Consider the following 14,960-nt stretch of genomic DNA (forward strand, 5'->3'; position numbering starts at 1 on the left):
TTTTTTTTAATGTTAATTTATTTATTTTGAGAAAGAGAGAGAGCAGGGGAGGGGCAGAGAGAGAAGGAAAGAGAATCTCAAGCAGGCTCCGCACTTTCGGCACCAAAGCTGACGCAGGGCTCTGACTCACAAACCGTGAGGTCACGACCTGAGCCAAGGCCAAGCATCACACGCTTCACTGACCGAGCCACCCAGGCGCCCCTCAACCCATCACTCCTTTCTAACCTCACTCAGCTCCTCCTCGTGTGGCCATTTGGTACATACATGAGTCATTCACCTAAGCCAATCAGGCCCCGGCCGGGTTGGTCCCATCAGAGCCGAGCTCAGGACTCCGAGGGTTGTGGGAGGCTATTCTGCTCACTCCCCCCAACCCTCCCCATGAGAAGGAGGAGGCCTGCAGCCACATGCCTCCTGCCAGGCCTCCTGGCAGCCGTGTTGTGACTGGGAGGGAAACCAGTGTGAGAAGGAAGCCGACAAGCCGAGGAAGGGAGATGAGAGAATGGCAGAGAAACGGGTCGGAGGCCGCTCGGAGAGCCCTGCCACAGAACCCTTCAGATTTGTAAGATGACAAAAGTTCTGGATGTTCAAGCTAGTCCGTATTGCATTTCCACCACTTGCAAAATACGGCCTCAAGAGACGTACCTACCCCCTTCTTCCCCCCCCAACGGATTCCACACTGCTCTTCTCCCATTTGCATGTGGCTCCTAGATGCGCCACCGATTAGATCACTTCTAGAATGAAACCCAGGGCTTATCTTGTGTAAGCAACCACCTTCATTTCAGGCCTGCGCAATCACTTTTATTCTTACCCCGGAGTCTGGAACCATCTTCCATTAACGTGTCAGCGTGGAGCTCCCTGAAATAAAGTACCGGGGCACAATTGTTGAGCTGGGCTAATTAAAGATGTGTATCATTGGTGGAATTGTCTCTTTGGAACCAAAAAATTAATTATGTTTCTTTGGCCTGGTGACCAGATGTGAAAAACAAACCAACAGATACACATAATTGTTTGCTATCTCGTCTTCCCCCAATAAATTCTCTCCAGAACTCATTTGCTTTTTTTCAGATTCTGTGGGTACCAGGGGGGGAACGTCCAATGGGATCTAAAGAAACTGATCTCACGCGGTCCGCGGTTTCTTGGAAACGTTCACTTTCCTCCGGGGACACGTGACGGGGGAGGAGAGGCAGGTGCGAAAACGGAAGGGAGGATGAGACTCAAAGGGCCCTGTCCCAAGGAGGGTCCGTAACTCTGCAGATCAGGAATGTGCCTGTTTCTTTGTTTGTTGGAGTTTCCGTGCGAGGACCCAGGTGGCAGCGACCTGTTCTTCTGAAGAGAAATAGCTTCCAGAAAGGGCCTCAAGGGACTTCTCCCTCGTCCTCCCTCATCTCCTCCAGGTGCAGGTGGCCGGTGTGAGCTAGACTGAGCATGTATTCTGCAAATGGTAGAAAACCCAGTTGCGGGCCTGGCCATTTCCAGAGTCAGGGGAACAGTCCACGAGTCCTTACTTCTGACGTCAGTGGTCCCCAAGACCACCCTGAGGTTTGGTTAATTCACTGAGAGGACTCACAGAATGCGCCAAGAGCTGTTACACACAAGGTCAAGGTTTATTACAGTGAAAGAATACAGATGAAGATCAGGACAAGGAAAAGGCTCATGGGGCAGAGGAGAGAAAAGACGCAAACATGGAGTTTCCAGCTGTCACCTATCACTGGAGTCAAGGGCAGTGCAGATGTCTCCCAGTGACATGTGACAATATGCATGAGCAGGGAAGCCCCCCAGCCTCGGTGTCCAGAGTCTTATATTTTTATTTTTATTATTTTAGAGAGAGAAAGAGAGAGAGCACACAAATGGGAGAGAGGGGCAGAGGGGAAGACAGACAGACAGACAGAGAGAGAGAGAGAGAGAGAGAGAGAGAGAAGCCCAGCGCAGATCTCGACACAGGGCTGGATCCCACGACCCTGGGATCATGACCTGAGTCAAAATCAAGGGTTGAACGCTCAACCGACTGAGCCACCCAGGCGCCCCCAGGGTCTTTACTGGGGATATGGATCCCCAGTCAACACAGACATGGTTGACTCCCCGTATGGCTGACCTCAGTCTCCAGCCCTTCTGGAGGTCAAGCTGACCATTGTGACCCAAAGCCCCCATCCTAAATCATATTACTAGACTGTCTGCCATTGCCCAAGGCCTCCAAGCAAAGACACTCTTATCAGGTGGAGCATTCCAAGGGCTCAGCGGATCTTTGCACACATAGCCAGGTGGTCACCGCCCAGATGAAAACACGGAATGCCTTGTCTCTTTCTATCTGTCCAACAGAATCCCACCCAGCTGGTGAGGTAACCACCGGTCTGTCTCCTCCTGGAAGGCCTCAGAGACCTTGGACAGTTTGGATCCCCCCCATCCCCCACAGCCTCCCCAGAGGGCAGCCGACACATAGGATTAGCCGCAAAAGCACTGGGAAATCTGCACACAAGTTACCCCCCCCAAAACCCCAGCTCAGCCCCCCAACAGACTCTCCCTCCAGGGTTTCAAAGAGCCTGCAAGGGCCAGGCTGAATCAACCTGACTTGGCAAATGGGTAACAAGAGTATCTCCCCAGAGTCATTTGAGCACTGAGCAGCCAAACTGTCCTGGGTATCTGTTTCTCAGCCTTTTTACCCAATTCCGGACTGGTTCCTACAAGGTGGGGTTAAAAGACAGTTACAGAAGCCATGTCCTAGGGAGTAATTAGGGTTTTAGAATTTTACGGGGCCGGGGGGTGGGGGGTCTTACAAGGAGGCAGCCTGGACCAAACCCCTCCTTTACAGGAGAAGGAATGGCTCCAGGAGGGGGCAGGCTTGCTGTTCAATCCATCCCCCCCACCCCAGCCACTGCCACTCTATCTGCTTCAGGTAGAACCAGTTCAAGGGCTTTACAATTAAAGTAACGAATGTCATTCCGTGGGCCTTCTGCAAAATTGCCAGCTTAGAAAGGCTAAAGTCAGATCTTGTCTGATCACATTTTAAGCTCTGTGATTAACCAACAACACGGCTGGAAGCCACACAAAGTGCAAGAAATGCTCTCAGCCAGCACAAAGCTTTCGCCGACGTTAGTGGTTGAGACGTGGGGAGGCCGCCAAGACTGGGCACTGCCTGACTTCAAGAAGAAAGGGCAAGACTGCCGAATCACAAAAGAGCCCCCAGATCACCGAGTTCGTGGAAACAGACACCCCACCAATGGCAGCTTCCACACGCACACAGCAGGCACCGTGATATCTTTTATGGCTTTGCCGAGTCTTTCGCTTTGCTACCAGAAGAAACATGCTCTTTAGGTCTGTGTCCGATTTACGGATGCGCGCGTATAATTACACCCATATTATATGACTGCACATAAAAGCTGGTGACTGTGGAATCTTATTAGTTTTCACTCTGGTAAATCACCATCTTAGCTCAACTCAACAAAGAAGTGGCTTGTCCGGCCGACAGGTTCGCCCGCCAGAGCGCTCCCTAATTACGATACACACTCAAGGGCTCATTAGGAACTAAATTACATCCCAGTCATTGAGGGAGCCGACTTCTTGCTTTGCAAGGAAGCGCTCTGGTTGGATGAAGGAGCTTTGTTGTATCATTCATTCATCCCGTCCTTCACTCACTCACCCCCTCACTCGTGGGTGCATTCATTCATAGTACCACACTGCACATGCTCAGTGATTGGCCACGGCCTCCTTGGTCATCTGTGCAAGCTAACTTGCGCTAACTATGAGGTACTGCCCCGTAACATTTCAGTGAAGGACGAGTTGGAGAATATGGCACCACACATCCTGAGAGTTGCTCCTAGGGACACCCAGGCTGTTGCGTGGAACCCAGGAGCATCTCTGTGTCAACTCCACACCCAGGATCCCTCACGGGAACGGCTGGGGCTGTCCATCCTGTCTCCACTGACTCTTCTTCTTATGGCTCTGGCCCCTCGTCTCTTGGCCAGACCAGTGCGACAGCAAATCTTCCCATCTCCCCCTGAGCACCGCCTCCCGCAGCCCCCACCCCACGACAATGAACTGTCCCCAGGATGGCACATCCCACTTTCTAGTTCTCACTTTAGATTGTGGCCTGCCCTTGCCGAAAGCCCTCGGGTGGCTCCCTATTGCCCCCAGGTAACCTCCAGACTCCGGATGACCCGGGTTCTCGCTCTTTCTGGTCTCATCCCATCTCCCTGCCTCTGTGGGCACGAAGCCCTCTGGTGCCCCCGCCCCCAAGTGCTCACTACTCCCTGGGTCCCGGGCTCCTTCCCAAGGCTGCTTCCTCTGCCCTGAGTGCCCTTCCCCAAGACAACTCAACTCTCCTCTCCCTTCCAGACTCAGCTCATGCACCCCCCCCTCTATGATGCCTTCCTGATGTGAGGACGTGGAATGAAGTCTCATTCGAAGGGTGGCAGGGAGCAGGGGGACTCAAGAGGAGAGACTGAAATGCCAACCAGGGGCCAGACCGTATGTGAAGACAGAACTTGAACCCCCCGCAGCAACGGGCCCCAGATGGCCAGGACTTACTTCATCGGCTGGCCGCTTCGCTCGTTTTTGTTCCTGATTCCAACTTAGGACAAACCAGAGAAAGCCAAGTATGGTCCCCTAACCGATCACATAGAATGTCCCACTTCTAGGGAGCCCGCCTCCAGCTTCCTCAGGCCCCCCAGCCAGGGCAAGTCTGAGCCTTCCCTGTGGCCCCTTGTAAAACTCCACCACCCCGCTGCCCGCCTTTGATCTCTGCCAAACACAAATGACGGGTTTATTTGCTTTAGGAGGCTCTGAATAAATAGCCGTGGCTGGTCCTCATTTGGGGGGGGCCTTCATTTTTGTCCACACTGACCCCCCCCCCCCTTCTCCTCCCTGAGCACGAGGCCTCACCCTCCACAGCTCACCCCTGCCACTGGTGTCTCCTAGCTGGGTTAGGGTCGCCTGTGAGCGACCAGCACGGGGCCCGCACAGCGAGTGCTCGTGGATGGAGGGAGTGAACGAAGGGCATCGATGACGCGGACGTTTACGGGCTGGGCGTCACAGTGCCGGCACGCACAGAGGCCTTGCCCTGCGCCCACGTGGGTATCAGGCCAGTGAGGACCGAAACCTGTACTGCCCTGGCCTCTGACATGTTCAAGAAACACTCATTTGAATGCTTCTCTGTAGCAGCTGGCACCACTGTGCATTTACACGTGTGATTCCTGAGGGTAACTCCCCTCCTCCAGGCCATGTGCTTCTTGACCGTGTGCTTCAAGGACGTGGCTGTGTCGTTGGTGATATTTGGCCTCTTTATGGGTACTTGGCACATAGTAGGTACTTACTAAAATTTTTTTAAAGTTTATTTTGAGAGAGACAGAGACAGCACAAGTGGAGGAAAGGCAGCGAGCGAGTGAGAGAGACAGAGAGAGAGAGAATATCCCAAGCAGGCTCCATGCTGCCAGCACAGAGCCCAATGTGGGGCTCGAAACCACAAAGCTGTCAGATCATAACCTGAGCCAAAACCAAGAGTCGGACGCTTAACCGACTGAGCCACCCAGGTGCCCCTAGTAGGTATTTATTAAATGTTACAGGAAGGGGACACCTGGGTGTACAACTCTTGATTTCAGCTCAGGTCATGATCTCACAGTTTGTTAGTTGGAGCCCCATGTGGGGCTCTGTGTTGGCAGTTTGGAGCCTGCCTGGGATTCTCTCTCTCTCTCTCTCTCTCTCTCTCTGCCCCCCTCACTCGCTCTCTCTCTTTCAAAATAAATAAATTAACATTTAAAAAATTTTGTAAAATTTTTAACATTTTTTTTTGGGAGACAGAGAGTGAGTGGGGGAGGGGCAGAGAGAGAGGGAGACACAGAATCTGAAGCAGGCTCCAGACTCTGAGCTGTCAGCGCAGAGCCCGACACGGGGCTCGAACTCACAAACTGCAAGATCATGACCCAAGCCGAAGTCAGCGCCCTTAACCGACTGAGCCACCCAGCTGCCCCATCTAAAAAAAGTTTTTAATGTTACAGGAAGGAAGGGAGGAAGGGAAGGAGAGAGGGAGGAAGGCTGGCAGAATCTTGGGTCTCCTGGGGTCCCCCTCTCCCCTCCACCTTTACCATCTTCAAGACTCTCCCCTCCTCCCTGGTTTCTTCCGGCTTCTGCCAGACACACGATGAAGGTCAACGCAGGACAGTTGTGAGCATTCCGAATGAATTCGCCGGAGGCTAACACGTTTCTGAGCATCTTTAAATGGGGTTTTAATCCCACCACTGACCCAAATTCCCAGGCCAGTGCTGCCAGGAGAGCCCGGCCACACGCCCTTAAGGAGGGCACGATCCCCGGGCAGGTGTGCCTGACCCCGTTGAAGGCGGCGGGGAGGGTGCACCTTCTCGAAGGCTGGGAGCCTCTACTGCAAACACCACCAAATGCTAGGCCCCACAAATTATTCCGTGATTTTTACAGGAACCATAAATATTACATAGCACATTTCCTCAGTTCTACAAGCACAGGAAGCAGGTGCTACATGCCCTCCAACACGGTAATTAGGAGGACTCAGCCAGAGGACCAGCTTGCGCTATAAAAACACCGCCACTTGCTGTCTCCAGGCCGGTCATTAGGAGAGACCACAGTGAGAAGAATCCAGATTCAGAGAACGTCCGGAGTTGACTTGTGGGTTATCTCATAAGAGCTCCAGATTTTATTTTAGCTCCAGTGCTATCTGAGACTGATAACGGCCCCACCAAATCCAAATGAAATACATATTTTAGGGATTTTAATCTAAGCAGTACCAGCAAATGTGCCGCTTTGGGGATGAATTATTTATTTGTTTGAGGCTAAGAGAAAATCCACACAAGCAGACCAAGGCCCCGAAATAGCGGAAAAGTAAATTTAAAGCGGCAGCCTGTGGCCGGCTTAATGGGCAGACAGCCCCTCACCGCCCTTAAGTGTCACCAGAAATGAACTAGATGGGGCCCCCACCCGGGGAAATGTTTAAAGATGCGCTGGTCTCAGACTTTGCTTTTCCACACGTTCTTGGAAGCATTGGTCTCTGAAGAGCATATTGACATTTTTAGGTTCCAAGGCCCCATCTGGAACACAAAGGTCTAGGGGGAATATTGAATCAATCCACCTTCTCATTCTGGGCTTTCTTGCCCACAGTCCTTTGCAGAATTGTGTTTGAGGGTTGTAAAGGCATTACGAGTTTCACGGGTGGGGGTGCCAGGCAGAGCGTGCGTCTCCACCCCAAACCCCTCGGGGGTGAGGTGAGGGTCTGAGTCAGCGTCCAGACGGGTCCCAACTCATTGTTAATAAGCACCCCTGTCCAAAGAACATGAAGGCTGGGATCTGTTGTGTCCAACAGAAGTCTCTGCCCAGTGGGATGTTCTCAATCTACGCTGCCCAGTAGAGTGGTCACTGGCCCCAAATGTTGTTAGAGTGACCAAGGAGCTGAACGCTTCATTTAAAATTTTTGTTTGTTTTGCATTCATTTAAATGTTAAAGTAGATGCTTGACACAGTTCTTGGAAAACCCTCAAGGATGTTTGGAACAACTTGGACATTTGAATCTGCTTAAAAAAAAATTTTTTTTTAATGTTTATTTATTTTTGAGAGAGAGAGAGAGAAAGAGTATGAGTGGGGGAGGCGCAGAGAGAGGAGGAGACACAGAATCTGAACAGGCTCCAGGCTCTGTGCTGTCAGAGCCCAACGCGGGGCTCGACCTCACGAACTGCAAGATCATGACCTGAGCAGAAGTCAGGACGCTTAACCAACTGAGCCACCCAGGCGCCCCATGAATCTGTTTTTTTCAACCACAAATTTTATGAAGTCTAAATACAGATCAGGTGTTTCTGGTGAAAATTTAGGGGTCTGAATAGGGATATGCAGTAAGTAAAACATTTCATTAATAAATCTTACATTGATCATATGCTGGAATGATAAACATTTTGGGTATTTTGGATTACATAAAATATAATATTAAAATCCATCTCCTCTGCTGCATTTGCTGTTTTTAAAATGGCTCTTAGAGGATTTAGATCACACGTGTGGCTGGTGTGATGGTTCTGGTGGCCATGTTGATGGCTCGGCCCTCAGCTGGGCACGCAGCACAGGGTTGATAAAGACTCAGCTCACATGGGGCTCAGGGTTGGAGGGACACAGACAAACAAATGAAAAGCATGAAAATAGCAGGAAGGCAGGAATGCTCTGGAGAAATCCCTGTGCAGGGAACCCTCTAGGACCATGTGTCTATGACCCTGCACAACTGTAGACAACAGACCTGTTGGAGGTCCCAGATGCTGCAGACCGCCCCCCCCCCCCCCCCCCAAATCAAGAGCAGAAAAGTCAACAACCAGGACCGAGGCAAAAAGTCCTGACACAGGGACAGCTGATGCAGATGCCACCGAGGCCTCAGTGACCTCAACTTCAGAACACAAATCAGACCCCACGTCTGACGGCAAGATCGCCGTTTGGAGTCTCACGTATCCTGGGATACCTGGACATCACCTGTGAGGTAGCCTCCCCCACCTCCCAATTCCCTTCCTGAACTGGCACTGCCCACGGCTGTCACCACACTGCTACCCTGGGTTAATGGCCTATGTTGCACCACGGGGCCCCAACCTTAATCAGGGGGAGGACCCCTTTGTAATGTCAGAAAAATCCACTTAGCCTGTGGATGGAGACACCAGTAGAGAACAAACAGCTATTCGAATGAATTCAGGCACACTTTTTTTTTTAAAGTTATACCTCAGTTAGTTAGCATATAGTGCAACAATGATTTCAGGAGTAGATTCCTTAATGCCGCTTATCCATTTAGCCCATCCCCCCACCCACAACCTCTGCAGCAACCCTCAGTTTGTTCTCTATATTTAAGAGTCTCTTACGCTTTGCCCCCCCCCCCCCGCTTTTATATTATTTTTGCTTCCCTTATGTTCATCTGTTCTGTATCTTAAATTCTACATGAGTGAAGTCATATATTTGTCTTTCTCTAATTTCACTTAGCATATTACACTCTAGTTCCACCCTCATTGTTGCAAATGGCAAGATTTCATTCTTTTTTATTGCTAATATTCCACTGTGTATATACACATATATCTCACCTCTTTTTTATCCATTCATCTGTCGATGGACATTTGGGCTCTTCCCATACATTTGGCTATTGTCAATAGTGCTACCATAAACATTGGGGTGCAAAGGCACCCCACATTTTAAAAAAGAATTTAAAAGTTATTTATCACACCATCTCCATACATTTGAAAACTAATCCACTGTGGGGAGACTGTATTTATGCCAGCTGCAGAGTGGGAGTGAAGGGCAGATTCTCTACACTGGTAGGAACTCTTGGACGCATGCTGGGAACAGGAGTGGACAGGGAAGGGTTTGGGGTGCCCTTGGGATCCTCAGGCCTTGAGTGCTGACACCAGCCTGGATTCAGGAGGGATTTTCTGCTCAGGAAAGAGGAGGTGAGTTTCCTGGGAGGTGAGAGACCCATAGAAGAAGCAGGCCCTCAGGGCTGGATGAGCTGTGTGTGTGCAGCACCCCCCCCCCCCCCCCCCCCCCGCAGTGATACTCAGAGAGGAGGCAGGACCACATGGTGGAGACTGACATTCCCTGTGTCTTCGTTTGGGCCTCTAGAAGCTGACTCAGAGACAAGGATTTGAGGACAAGTGGCTTATTTGGGAGGAAGGATATGGGGTGGGAGAGTGAGATACGGCCAGTAATCCCATGGGGACACCCCAGGACTCCTGCGGAGCACCACCTCACAGTCACCCCATCAGAGCGCAATGCCCTCTGGTGGGGTTTTATATGCGACATTAGTCATCTATTGCAGCATTAAAAAGTCATCCCAACACTTAGCTTAAAACAATAGTACTTACGAGGCTCGGTTGGTTAAGCATCTGACTCTTGGTTTCGGCTCAGGTCATGATCTCACAGTCGGTGAGTTCGAGCCCCGTGTTGGGCTCTGCGCTGACAGTGCCGAGCCCGCTCGGGATTCTCCTTCTCCTTCTCTCTCTGCGCGGCCGCTTGCGCCCTCTCTCTCTCTCTCTCAAAAATAAATAAACATTACGCGCTGCCTTTGAGCCCCTGCCGCGCCTGCGCGTGGCGCCGGGTTCAGGCGGCACGCACGCGCTTGCGCATAACTGGGGCCGCCAGGTCCTCCCCCCCCCCCCCCCCCCCCCCCCCCCCCCCCCCCCGCGGCCCTTGTAACCGTGAGCAACACGGGGACACCCGGCTGCGAGCAGGTCGGGGTCCTTATGGAAAAGGGCCCTGGGGAGACGTCCTATAGGCCCTGCTACTCCGTGTCCGCACGTTCCTGTTCCTTTTGTGGAAGTGCTGTCCTCTCACGTGATCATCGGGACCTGCGGGTTAACCGCGTCATGGGGGGGCCCCGAAGGGAGGGCAGTGAGGGGCCGGAGCAGTTTGAGGACCCGCGGTCTACTTGACAGGAGCTGGTCTCGGTCCTGAGGCTGCATGAATTTAACTCACCTGGCCGAGGTGTGGCAGTGACCTATTTGAGAACAGCTACTGTTTAGGGCCAGCTGCTTGTATGGATACTGTACCAAGCATGGGAATAAAAGCTTTGGACAAAAATTAAATAAATAAAAACAAACAAACAAACAAACAAATAAATAAAATATATAAACCAACCAACAAACAAACATAAAAAACCCACAAGAGTACTTACGACCTTGCTCTCTGTGGCTTGGGAACTTGGGAGTGATGCAGCTGGGTGGTTCCAGCTTAGGTTCCAGGTGGTTGCAGTTGAGACATCAGTGGCAAGTCTCACCCGGGGCTGGAGATTTGCTTCTAAAATGGCTCCACGTGGCTTGTGAGTTGGCTCCCTGCCACCTGACCTCCCTGTGGTATCGCTCCAGTGTTAGCTTGCTGCTGGGCCGGGAATCCAGGAAGGCTTCTCAGAGGAGGCGGCTGTGGAGAGGGATTTTCCGAGGAAAGAAAGCATTCCCACCAGGAGGATGTGGTTCGTTAGTTCGTTGGCTTCAGGGATCGTGGCGGGTGCTGCAGCTGAGGGGGAGCAGTGGCGTGTGGGAAGGGAGGAGGGTCGGCGGGAGATGCCGTGTGGCCTTCAGGGCAAGATGGCTAGGAGGACAGGCCATCCCTACAATGACAGCAATGTTCCTTTGTTGCTCCTCTGTGTAGGGCTCAGTTCCGAGGCTCTATGTGTATGACTTCATTTAACTGTTACACGTTCTTTAAGAGGGGCAATATTACTGTCACCCCCAGTTTACAGAAGGGGAAACAGAGGCACAAGATGGTAAGTGACTTAACAAGGTCGAGCGGCTGTGAGTGATAGAACTGAGCTCAGAGGCCAGGCCGCCCAACCTCTGGGCCCAGTCGATGCACCAAACGCCTCCCAGGGAGGTGGGATGCGTGGCTTCAAAGGTCACTGCCCTTCTCAAGGGAGCAGGACCCAGGAGGGGTAAGTTGTGACAGAAGCAAGAAGAAGCCTGGAAACTTCAAGAGAGTGGGGCTAGATGGCAGGAACACAAGATGTGGAGACCCAAGACCTGGGTTTGAATCCTGGCACTGACCCATTTTGTGGACTTTGGCAACTCTGTTAGCCTCCGGGCCTCCGTTATATGATCTGCCAAATAGGGTTCTTTCATTTGCTCGATAATGTTTACTGAGCACTACCATGTGCACGTTCATTCTGGGTACTGGGGTCACGACACCCGCTCCCGGGTGAAGGGAGGAGGACAGTGAGCAAATCAGCAGCGAAGAAGGAGACGTCTCAAGGTAAGTGTTGGTAAAGAATAGAACAGGAGAAAGGGCATAGGGGTTGAGTGACCACTCTTTGTTAGGACGTCATGACATTTGTGCTGACAGCTAAAGCCTGAGAAAGGGCCTTGTGAAGATCTGGGGGAGAACCCATTCCCTGGCTGAGGGCTGAGCAAGTGCAAAGGGCCTGAGGCATGAATGACCTTGGAGGTTAATGAGAAGTTCAAATAAATGAGTCAAACCTGGTTATAGGTCAGGCTCTGGGGATGGGTGGGGGCTGGTAGGGGGAGGGATGGACGGATGGACGCTATTCCCCCTGTCCCAGCTTAGCCCACAGGCCCCAGAAGGAGGCCCTATGTGTCAGTTAACAGCCTCTGGTTTCTTTCCCAAATCCAACCTCACGTGGGGAGGCTGATTCCCCAAGAGAGCCAGCTGCTTGGTGTCTGTTTGGATTTGCCATTAGGACAGGAATACTCCTAATTTAATTTCTCCTTTGTGTCTCTCTGAGTGACTAACTCCATGAGTCGTCTCTAAGAAGAACGTGCCGGAGATGAAAAACAGCAGATTTTAAATGAAAATCGAGAGCTGCATACAGACCTTTGGCAGCCTCCAACGCTGGGCGCTGACCCCTTCTGGCCCAGGGCCGTGCACACAGATGGTGCTCAATGTATGCTCACTAGGCGTGCGTGACCTCACCGGTCAGGATGCTCTGTTTCTAGTCCCCCTTTGGCTCTCCTGCTGCAAAGGCACACTAGAGGAGGCGGGCTAGCTGGGGAGGTGGCAGGACAGAGGTCTCTCATCAGAGGGAGTCAGGCCAGGCATCCAGCCAATTCAGTAGTGGCTGTGTGCATTTCCTGGAGCGGCACCTGACATCTGCCACCCCAGCCCGGATTTCTGGAGCACCTACAACATCCCGGATACTGCGTCTACCCACTCGGCCCACACGGATTGTGGCTGCTGCCTCTACGCGACCCCAGGACACTTTCACGTCCCTTCCTTAGGATCAGCGGTGACAGGGCTCCTAGGAGACAAGCCCCAACCAGAATGGTCTTGGGGGCACCCAATGGTCGATCCGTCCATTCTCCCACTCTTGACCCCTTGGGGCTTCCTGGGCCAGAGGAGCAAAGACTGGAACTTTCCTCCCCAGGAGTTCAGCCTGCCTGCTCTTCTCATTCTCCGGTTCTCATCCTCACGGGACCCCAGGAACCCCAGGGCAACCAGGGCTGCAGCCCGCGGCTCCAAAGGGTAGTCAGTTCAGCTGCTGCTTCCTGCTCAGAGATGTTTCCAGTGGCCCGACCAGCTGCCCCCAGCTTTCTTTCATCTTTCATCTGTTTGTTCCAAGAAAAAAATGCATCATAGTGAGTGGGGGTGGGGAGGGTCCCAGCTCTGCGGGGGTGGTAAGGGTGGGCCAGGCAGGCGGCTGGGTTCCTGCGGCTCTGTCACTCTGCTGTCTCATCCAGTCATGAGTCCTGCAGGGGCCAGGCAGGCTCAGAACTATGGCCCTGGGAGCGCCCCGCCCCGGTCACACTCTCCTTCTGTTTCCTCCCTGCTCTGCTCCCCTACAGGCTGCGGAGGGAAGCAGGTTAGGGGTTTCCACCTCACCCTCAGGCCTCTTCAAGCAGAACTCTAAGCTACCTCTACAGGGACTTTTGGAATACATTTCTGTGTGATTTGGGATAGTTGGGTAATTTTCCAGAAACATATTAACTGGGTCTGCTGCCTGCCTTTTACATAAATATTGTTTTCCCATTGTAATAATTAAAATAATATTTACCATGTATTCGATATTTTCTGTATTCCAGGCATCGCGACTCTGGGAGGGAGGCGCTGTAATTGTCCTCATTTTCCAAGTGAATAAATAGAAGTTCAAAGGAATACTTTGTGCAAGGTCATTGTAAGTGATGTTGCCAGATCTGCCTGTCTCTGGCAGCCAGAGAGCATCCGGTGCCCAGAGCCATTCCCGACCTGCTTTCTTTCTCTCCCAAAGAGAATGGAAAGCTAAAACACTCATCTCGTCAGACTTCCTTGCAGCTAGAAGTGACCAAGTGACCAGTTTTGGCCACCGACGTGTAAGCGAAAAGAACCAGGAAGAAGCTCTTGGAGCAAATTCAGCCTTTCAAATTTTGCCCTTTAATTCTGTCTGGAGTCCAGGTATGATACCTGGAGGCGTAGCAGCCATCTTGTAACCATGAGGTCAAATCCCCATGCCAAGGATGGCAGAGTAGGAGTGTAGAAATAATCTGGATTTCTGATGACATCAAGGGTAGCCCTCCCCAGGATCCTTGTTTCATGATGCAAAGACATTTCTTACTTATTTCATCCACCATTTATTGGATTTGTAGCTTCTTATGAGCAAATAAAAATAATTGACCCCTGGCCTCCACAGCCCATGGTGTTGCACACTTTTGAGGCTGCTCATCAAGGGGGCATTGGGCTGGGCCCTGGAAAACAGCATTAGAACGAACTTCAATTTGTCAAAAACCAAGAATTCTGACTTTAAAACACCACCAGAGTGTCCAGAGAGTTTTAGGGGTAGAAATTTCCATTTTTTCAGTGGCTCAACCGCGTCATGACTGGGACAAAGATTTTGAGGTCTCTGCAGAGAAGCTGCTCCCTGCAGGAGAGCTGGGAATCTGGTGTTGATCTCAGTTTATACCCTGCTGGGCCGCTGCCACCACTGCCCCCTCCCTCTCCGAGGAGACTGGAGTCCAGCCCCAGCCAGCTCTGGGGGAATCCAAGAAGCTCGGGGTCTGCTTTCTGTGTCCCTATCAGTGCTATTCATCTGGAGGGGGCACCCACTGGATGGCTGTGCAGGCCTTGGGCAAGTCACTTCATTCACCTGAGCCTCAGTTTTCTCATCTGTAGAAGGGGGATGAGAGTAGATCGCCGTGAGGATTCAATGGGTTCACACACAGCAGCTGGATCACGGTGAGCGCTGCGAGGGGCTGGCTGTGGGGGGGCATTACTACTGCCCCCCACCCTCCACCTCTCCTCTCCTTCTGACTCCGAGGATGCTTGCACCTTCCTGCCCTCCTCTGGAACCAGGCATGGATGTGTCATTTGCCTTGGCCAATGAAATGGGAGCAGCAGGGTCATGTGACCTTCCATGTGAAACCCTGTGAAAGCTAGTGTGACTCTTCAGGACCCCTTTTCCCTGGGAAGGTCATGCTGACGGGGAGACTGAAGACCACAGAGCTTGTATCCGTCAGGACAACATATAGAGGAAGGTTGTCTGGGGAGTCACCCGGACCAGCCACGGAACTTATGTGA

General features: G+C 52.0%; 1 long non-coding RNA gene and 1 other non-coding gene across 2 annotated transcripts; both read left to right on the forward strand.

The window, feature by feature from the left end:
* Positions 1-10,020: 10,020 nt before the first annotated feature.
* LOC128774790 (small nucleolar RNA SNORA76) lies at positions 10,021-10,175 on the forward strand. Its single transcript, XR_008419257.1, has one exon. It is a non-coding gene; the product is annotated as a small nucleolar RNA SNORA76 (small nucleolar RNA).
* Positions 10,176-11,024: 849 nt separating this feature from the next.
* Positions 11,025-14,075, forward strand: LOC128774735 (uncharacterized). Its single transcript, XR_008419168.1, has 2 exons — positions 11,025-13,048; positions 13,493-14,075. It is a non-coding gene; the product is annotated as an uncharacterized LOC128774735 (long non-coding RNA).
* The last annotated feature ends 885 nt before the right edge of the window (positions 14,076-14,960 follow it).

The sequence above is a fragment of the Panthera pardus genome, unplaced genomic scaffold (assembly GCF_024362965.1).
Source record: "Panthera pardus isolate Hobbes unplaced genomic scaffold, ASM2436296v1 HiC_scaffold_4, whole genome shotgun sequence".
NCBI classification, from domain to species: domain Eukaryota; kingdom Metazoa; phylum Chordata; class Mammalia; order Carnivora; family Felidae; genus Panthera; species Panthera pardus.